The following is an 8,517-nucleotide window of genomic DNA, read 5'->3' on the forward strand; positions in this document are numbered from 1 at the left end:
TTGGATGTGGACGCGAATCCAGGATATTTTTTCTTCTTCCTTGTGAAATTCTACAGGTTATTTTGCTATTTTAGTTGTAGAAAACTACAAGGCACTGATAGGAAAATTTAGCAGTGAGAGAGGATATGGCCTCTAAGCTTCCAAAATTTCTAAGATTTCAAGCTGATCCGGACACCTAATCGGTTAAGCTCGCTACCAAAGGCGATATTAATATCAAGAAGTGTCTCTGAAAATCCTTTTGAATTTTAATCTTATTCTGTGTGCAGACAGATAGGACCAAATCTTGTGTAAAAAAAAAAAAAAAAAAAATACATTGAAAGCATAACTTGCACAAATAAAAAGCTAGTGGTACATTTGTCTTCATTAATTCGTTACACTGACGTCTCCGTAGCTACCCAATAAGTGTACAGGAATTAATGAAGCCAGGTGTACAATACATTTGTATTTTTCCAAAGTAGAGAAATTTTGGAGGGTTGAAAATACACTAGGTTATTAAATTGTCCTTATCTCAACAATACTATTTAAATTTTTCGGATATTTCCATAAAATGAGAGAGAGAGAGAGAGAGAGAGAGAGAGAGAGAGAGAGAGAGAGAGAGAGAGAGAGAGAGAGAGAGACGGAAGGACCTGGACAGATACAGACAGCGAGAAACACGAAGCTACGGAGAGAGAGAGAGAGAGAGAGAGAGAGAGAGAGAGAGAGAGAGAGAGAGAGAGAGAGAGAGAGACGGAAGGACTTGGACAGATAGACAGACAGCGAGAAACAAGAAGGTACGGAGAGAGAGAGAGAGAGAGAGAGAGAGAGAGAGAGAGAGAGAGAGAGAGAGAGAGAGACGGAAGGACCTGGACAGATAGACAGACAGCGAGAAACAAGAAGGTACGGAGAGAGAGAGAGAGAGAGAGAGAGAGAGAGAGAGAGAGAGAGAGAGAGAGAGAGAGAGAGAGAGAGAGAGAAACGGAAAGACCTGGACACAGACAGACAGCGAGAAACAAGAAGGTACGGAGAGAGAGAGAGAGAGAGAGAGAGAGAGAGAGAGAGAGAGAGAGAGAGAGAGAGAGAGACGGAAGGACTTGGACAGATAGACAGACAGCGAGAAACAAGAAGGTACGAGAGAGAGAGAGAGAGAGAGAGAGAGAGAGAGAGAGAGAGAGAGAGAGAGAGAGAGACGGAAGGACCTGGACAGATAGACAGACAGCGAGAAACAAGAAGGTACGAAGAGAGAGAGAGAGAGAGAGAGAGAGAGAGAGAGAGAGAGGAGAGAGAGAGAGAGAGAGAGAGACAAACAGAGGAACATAAGGTACGTAAAAGAAAAAATGAGAGAGGAGAGAGAGAGAGAGAGAGAGAGAGAGAGAGGAGAGAGAGAGAGAGAGGAGAGAGAGAGAGAGAGAGAGAATGTGTTGGCTTGGCGTCTGAGAGAGGAGGGGGTCCCAGGTGGAAAGGGGAAAGGGGTATTGTGTGGGGTGGGGGTTGGGGGGAGAGGCCTGAGGGAAGGGTGAGTGTGATGGAAGCAGGGCCATATACATGACGAGTGGCCAAGCGGCTTAGGGAAATGCCCGTTTCAATACTTTCCATCTACCCTTGTACTCGCATCCCCTCATCTTATATGTCATCCTCGTCCTTCTGTCTCCTCCCCTTCTTCATTCCCCTCTTTTAGGATTACACCCATGAGGTTTATTATTATTTATTGACATTTATATCGTTACGGTTATTATTCATTGTCTCTCGGATTATTGTGTGATATCGTTTTACTTTAACCCTGTGTTTTGAGTTTGGTCTTTTTTTTTATCTTTATTGTTTTTCCCAGGGTGGATCTCCTGATGATTTGTATTTCTTCGGTTCTTTTTTTTTTTTTACTCTCGCTCGCAGGTGAATGTTCTGCCTGCAGACCCTGCTCTGATCATTTGTTTGTATGAGATGGCTTTGTCTTGAATGCTTATACTGTGGTTTTGCAGGAGTGTGGTGGGGTTTCAAATATCCGATCTATATATGTATGTGTATATACATAATATTCATAATACATATGTTTTTGTAAATGCATAAATGTGTATTAGTATGTGTATATACAGTATGCATTTATGTATATATATATATATATATATATATATATATATATGTATATATATATATATATGTATATATATATATATATATATATATATATAGAGAGAGAGAGAGAGAGAGAGAGAGAGAGAGGAGAGAGAGAGAGAGAGAGAGAGAGAGAGCTTGTTGTATATATATATTTTTGTTAGTAGGAATTATATTTTGTCAACAAAATTAATTTCCTAATAAGAAAGAATGGCACATTGTAACCACCCTGACCCATACTTGGCTACTGAATTTTGGATGAAGCATATGTGTAGAAAACTTCCACATCATTATCTTCTGTATTACTGCACAGGACGCTCTTTACCATTGCGCCAAGATCCTGTACTATATACCCGTATCTTAAACCCCCACAATCACTTTTTGTGTAATAAGTCCCCTTATTTCCAGTATGTAATTTACTGCAAAAATCAAGTACTTCCTAGTTTTTATTAACCTCTCTTTCCTCTTATTGCTTCACTAACCTCAAATCTTCCATCCTTTCTATGAACAAACCTTTTCAAAATGCTCAGATCCATCCTTTCACATATTCTAACAATTTGACTATTTTGATGATACGTCTTATATATCTTCCACTTCGATTCCCCTTGCATCATTTGCGCTGTGGAAACAGGTCATCTCAACAAATTTAAACCTTATTTTGGCCTTTATCTTGAGACCCTCGAAGTGTCATCCTGAAATCGTTCTTGCACACCCTATTTGTATCTTTGTTTCACATTCTTTATGTTTTGTTTTACATTTTCTCTCATTCTACCATCATCAATTATATTTAGTCCTACAAACCTATATAATTCAACTATTCTATTTTCCCTGCATCATTATTCACTTATTTCCATCTCCATACTCTACATCATATTTTACTCTCAACTGTTCTTTTACTAACAATTTTAAAAACAGCCTTGTTTCCAAAGGCTATCTTCGCTATTCTTTGGCAGTAATAAGTCATTTGCAAACAAATATCTTAATTTCAGGCCCTGCCTTATCTTCTTGCCCTGTTACTCTTCACCTGCTTATGAAGAAATAAGACCCTTTTTTCATAGCCAGTTTCTTTACAAACCAGTCACTCTCCCATCTGCATGCTCTAACAAATGGTTCAGTTCCTTCAAAAAGAAAAATCATTACCAACTTACTTTCTCTGATATGCATCCTTCATGCTCTACACGTTTTCCTTTCACTTAATATATCAGCTTTTTATATTAGTGTATTTCACTATTTAAGCCACATAAAGCTTTCATGATTGACTCTCAAAATTTTCAGAGCTGTTTCATAATAAAGTTATGGTGCTCATAACATCGTTTTTTTCTAAGACCACACTATCCTGTTTCTCCTTGATATATTTGGTAGTGTTAGGCCATGTATGATATAATTAATAAACTTGCTTTTATCACCTGTACTTTTATACAGTGGAACAACTTGCTACTCATTTTTTTTCAGAACTATTGTTACCCAGACCTACCTAACAAACCGTAGTCAGCCACTCGCTCACAATATCATTGCCCTACAATAGTATTTCACTCTTAGTACTTAGTATCTCTACATTTATCAACCTATCAATAGCAGTCCTCTTGTATCTTATAGTCACTTCTACAATTGTTTTCAAACGTTCCGTTGTCCTATTCACTCATACATTTTTCAACTCTGCCTCTATTGATCTTCTACATTCAATTATTCTTCAGAAGTTATAGGTAAACCTCATGGTTGTGAATGCTGTGCGCACACCCTTTTTTCTAATCCCAGGAAATGGGTGTTATTTTTGGTGATGGCTTGGGATCAAACGCAGCCCCAGAGATTTGTAGCCATAGCATTGAGTCATACAGGTATTGCCACGTTTACCCCTCATAGGGATAGCTTCAAAGTTTGCTACCCTTTCATACTGATTCGTGAAATATTTATTTTGACATTGCTAATATCGGTAGCCGTGAAGTTAATATACTGATTTTAGAACCTTAATTCATTGTCTAGGTCACCAAATGCACAACGGAATTCGACAGATTAGGGCTAAAGCACTCCTCCTAACCTGGGAATCGAACTTCAAATCTTTCCCTGGTGGACAGGTCTCTCTCTCTCTCTCTCTCTCTCAATCTCCTCTCTCTCTCTCCTCTCTCTCTCTCTCTCTCTCTCTCATCCATATATATATGTATATATATATGTATATGTATATGTATAGTATTTATATATATATATAGTAATATATATATATATAGATATATATATATATATAATATATATATAGAATAGATAGATAGATAGATAGATAGATAAATAGATTTGTTGGACAAAAATTGTGGTTTATTAAATTTCCTATTTCTGATCATGATATTAATCTCTAGCACCGTCTTTCAGTAAGTAGTTCTTTATAAGTAGTAGGTTAGCAGGACACTAGCCACAAGTTGAGATACTACTGCTAGAGTGTTATGGTCCTTTGATTGACCTAAATAGTACTACAGTTGAACCCCTCTCTGGTTTACGTATATAGCAAATATTCTAGCCTGTTCTTTATACATTTTCTTTTCTCATACACCTGACAACACTAAGATAACCAATTAATCAGTCTTCATTCCAAGGGTCAACTAATGCACTTTAATTGATCAGTCTACATTCTACTTGTAAGTGTAGAAGAGAGACTTAAGATATATTAAGTAGCTTTTCTAGAAGAAGGCCACTCCAAAATCAACCATAGTTCTCTAGTCTTGGGTAGTGCCATAGCCTCTGAACCATGGTCTTCTACTGTAAGAGTTCTCTTGCTTGAAGGTACATTGGGAACACTTTTCTATCTGTTTTTTTTTAATGTTTTTGTTGGAAAGGCTAATAGAAAGGCTGTGGATGCCGAGTGTTATCAAGAGGTTGCCTTTTCTCTATCGGTTTCTTTATCTTTCTCTCTGGGAAACATTTTTAAAGCCACTGCCCTCCATTCAGTTAACCTTGCATGATGTTTCAGTTGACCAATTTATCTGACATTCTATCTTTAGTCTATGTGTTCAAGATATCAATAATTTTGAAACTGGATGCCATTCCTAGGGCCAGGGGAATAGCAGTGTATATTAGGATTGAGTACCTCTGCTTCTCATAAGTCCCTGCCATGAATGTGGATGACATGAGATTCAGGTAGTAAAAGTTTGTGGCAGGCATAACAACTATTATTTGGGTTCAATCTACCGGAATCTAGGCTTGGATGATTCTATCTTCGATTTTCTTCTTACCATTGTGGCTAAGATACAAGAAGAGATAGAAAGGCTTCTTTTGTCTTTGTTGGTAATTTTAATGCTCACCATAGGGAGTGGTTAAGTTCTATCTCTCCTACTGATCGCCATGGCTTAAAAGCTTTAGACTTTGCCTCTGAATCAGGCTGTAAGCAAATCATAAGTGAAGCTACCTCACAGGTCTGGTAATTGCTTGGACCTCATATACACTGAAGATGATACAAAGGCCTCCTTTGTTCTTGTTGATGTTTACAAATGCTCACCATAGGGAATGGTTTAAATTCTATTTCTCCTACTGATCGCCATGGCTTAGGAGCTTGGGCTTTGCCTCTGAATCAGACTGAGAGCAAGTTATAAGTGAAGCTACTCGCAGGTCTGGTAATTACTTGGACTTAATTTACACGGACTTCCCTGGCGTTATAACAAGTAAGTATGGTTCTCCAGTTGGACGTCTGAATTTCGTTAATGATTAAGACTGAGCAGCCTGTCCCTGATGTGTCGTACTCATGCCAAGATTTATATAAAATCTCAAGCAGACTGAAATGGCATTTTGAATGCTGGTTTTTGACTTGAATTGTTCACGATTGTTTTAAAAGTATTAATCCTGTTTCTCTATTGAACGAGAATCCGGTCAACTTAATTGATAGGCGTATTTGTAGAAGCAGAAGGCCAATTTTCTTTGAAAGGGTAACAGACCAGATTTGACCTGGAATAACTATACTCGGTTGGAAAGCTGTTGCTCAGAATATATATAGTATATATATATATATATATATATATATATATATATATATATATATATATATATATATATATATACACATGTATGTATATATATATATATATATATATTATATATATTTATATACATATTTATATATCATATATACATATAGTATATATATATATATATATATATATATATATATATATATATATATATATATATATATATATGTAGCATCCTCTACGTAGTAGTAGATATGCAGTTATTCTAACAGCCTTGCCTTCTCCATCTTAAAGCTCAACGCTACACATTATCCTAGAAGTTTTATTCCTAATCTCGCAGATGGATCATTTGAACCTCAGAAGTTCGAACTTGCAGCTAATGTGTTATGTTTAACAGATTGACTTTTTATTTATGTTATAAATCTTCTTTTTCTTTTTTGTCTGCATCTTTTCCACTTTTATGTGGGGTCGATGTTTCTGGCCAGCGTTCTCCATCTACCTCTGTCCCACACTTCATCACCGGTTAATGCCTTTGATTGAAGGTCATCTTGATACAGTCCATCCACCTTCGCTTTGGTCTCCCTCTCCTTCTCCTTCCTGTACCTCCATTTCCATCACTCTCCTCCCAATATACTGTTCATCTCTTCTCATGATATGACCATACCACCTCAGTCTACTTCTTGGATCTTATCTGATAGTTCTCTAGCTCCTGTGGTAGCCCTAATTACCTCATTCCGTATCTTATCTCTTCTTGTCACCCCACACATCCATCTCACATTGTCATCTCTGCCACATCCAGTTTCTACTCTTCTGTCTTCTTTATTGCCCACATTTCCGCTCCATACATCATTGGCGGTCTCACAACTGTCCCTGTGTACTTTACCTTTCAACTTTACCCCTATTTTCCTGTCACATAGTACTCCACACACTTTTTTCCAATTCTTCTGTTGATACAGATCTTAAAATGTTTTATATTTTCATTACTGGTATATAGCTCATGTTAGAGCCCATCGACTTGTAACACCGTGCTTTTTTAACTAGGGTTGTAGCTTGATAATATCATCATCATCATAAGCCGTTACTAGTCCACTGCAGAATAAAAGCCTTAGACATGTCCTTCCACTTGCCTCTGTTTATGGTCTTTCTGTGCCTGTCCACACCCGCAACACTTTCTAAGTTCTTCCATCCATCGTCTTTTCTTCCTCCCTCTACCTTTTTACAATCTCTAGGACTCATTCTCTTAATTCTTAATGTCCGTCTATTGTCTGTCATTCTCATTATATGTCTTACCATGTCTATTTCTTTTTCCTTACAAGTTTTTAAGAATATCGTCTACTATAGTTGCTCTCGTTATCCATGTTTCTCTTTTTCCATCTCTTAGTGTTATTCCCCTCATTATTCTTTCCATAGCTCTTTTAATTGTAACTAACTTATGTTCTACGGCTTTATATGTAGGCTTATATGTATGTTTATTGAGAGATCACGATTAGCCCTTTGTATTTTAATGATCCACAAGCAAATCCTTCAAATGGAACATGTCGATTTTGGAAAAAATTTCAATACGATTGATGAGAACAGCCTGATGGTGTATAATGTACATGTGAAGGTTCCTGTTGTGTTCTGAAGTGTTAGTAACTTGAATTGCCCCTGAAAATTGTCGTTGGTTTTCCATCTTCAGTATGACGATAGGTGAAGTTTATTTTTTGACTACCGAAAAATCTTTTCTTAATAAGTTCGATTTCTGAGGTGCAATTAGGATGTGTTTCCGTTATTCTGTAAATGAATCGAAAGTATGAAAGTCACCTTCAAAACTGACATAAAACTAGCTATAAAATTAGTAAAGCATTTTCCCCCTATCATTTGAAACTCATTGATTTTATGCATTTTATCATGAAAGGTTCTATGGAAGTGCAGTTTGATGGCAGATTTCTCTTAAATATCTGAGATCCCCATTTTGATTCAATAGTCCATTGCATATTCCATAAAAATAATAACCTTCTCAATAACTGTAATGGGTATCTTTAAGGTATTCTTTCCATTTAAGGCTGATTCACACAACCCGTTTTCTTCCGACAGGCTGGCTGTCGGTTAAGCGGCATCTAGCTTTTTACGTGTATTCAAATGCAACTGTTCACACGACCCGTCAGGCTGACGGCTGCCCTCGGTCGTCAACCATCCAAGTCAGCTCGGCTTTCTTTCCAAGAAACCTTGGCCGGTTTGACGGCCGTTAGCCACCCGTCCCAACCAACGGGTGGGTGGATGATGTTTCGTGTGAACTAGGACCTGTATCGTACCCGTTCGTTTCGTGGCCTACAACCCCGACTTTTCCTCATAGTATAGAGTCATAGAAATTAGTTATTTTGTTGTTGACACCATGTATGAGAGGTTAATTGACCTTTTTCAACGGTATGAGATGTTTGACATGGCAAACAAGATGTATAGAAATAATTTACTTAAAGAAAAGATATGGAAAATGACTGGAGAG

This window comes from Palaemon carinicauda, chromosome 26 (genome assembly GCF_036898095.1).
Source record: "Palaemon carinicauda isolate YSFRI2023 chromosome 26, ASM3689809v2, whole genome shotgun sequence".
NCBI classification, from domain to species: domain Eukaryota; kingdom Metazoa; phylum Arthropoda; class Malacostraca; order Decapoda; family Palaemonidae; genus Palaemon; species Palaemon carinicauda.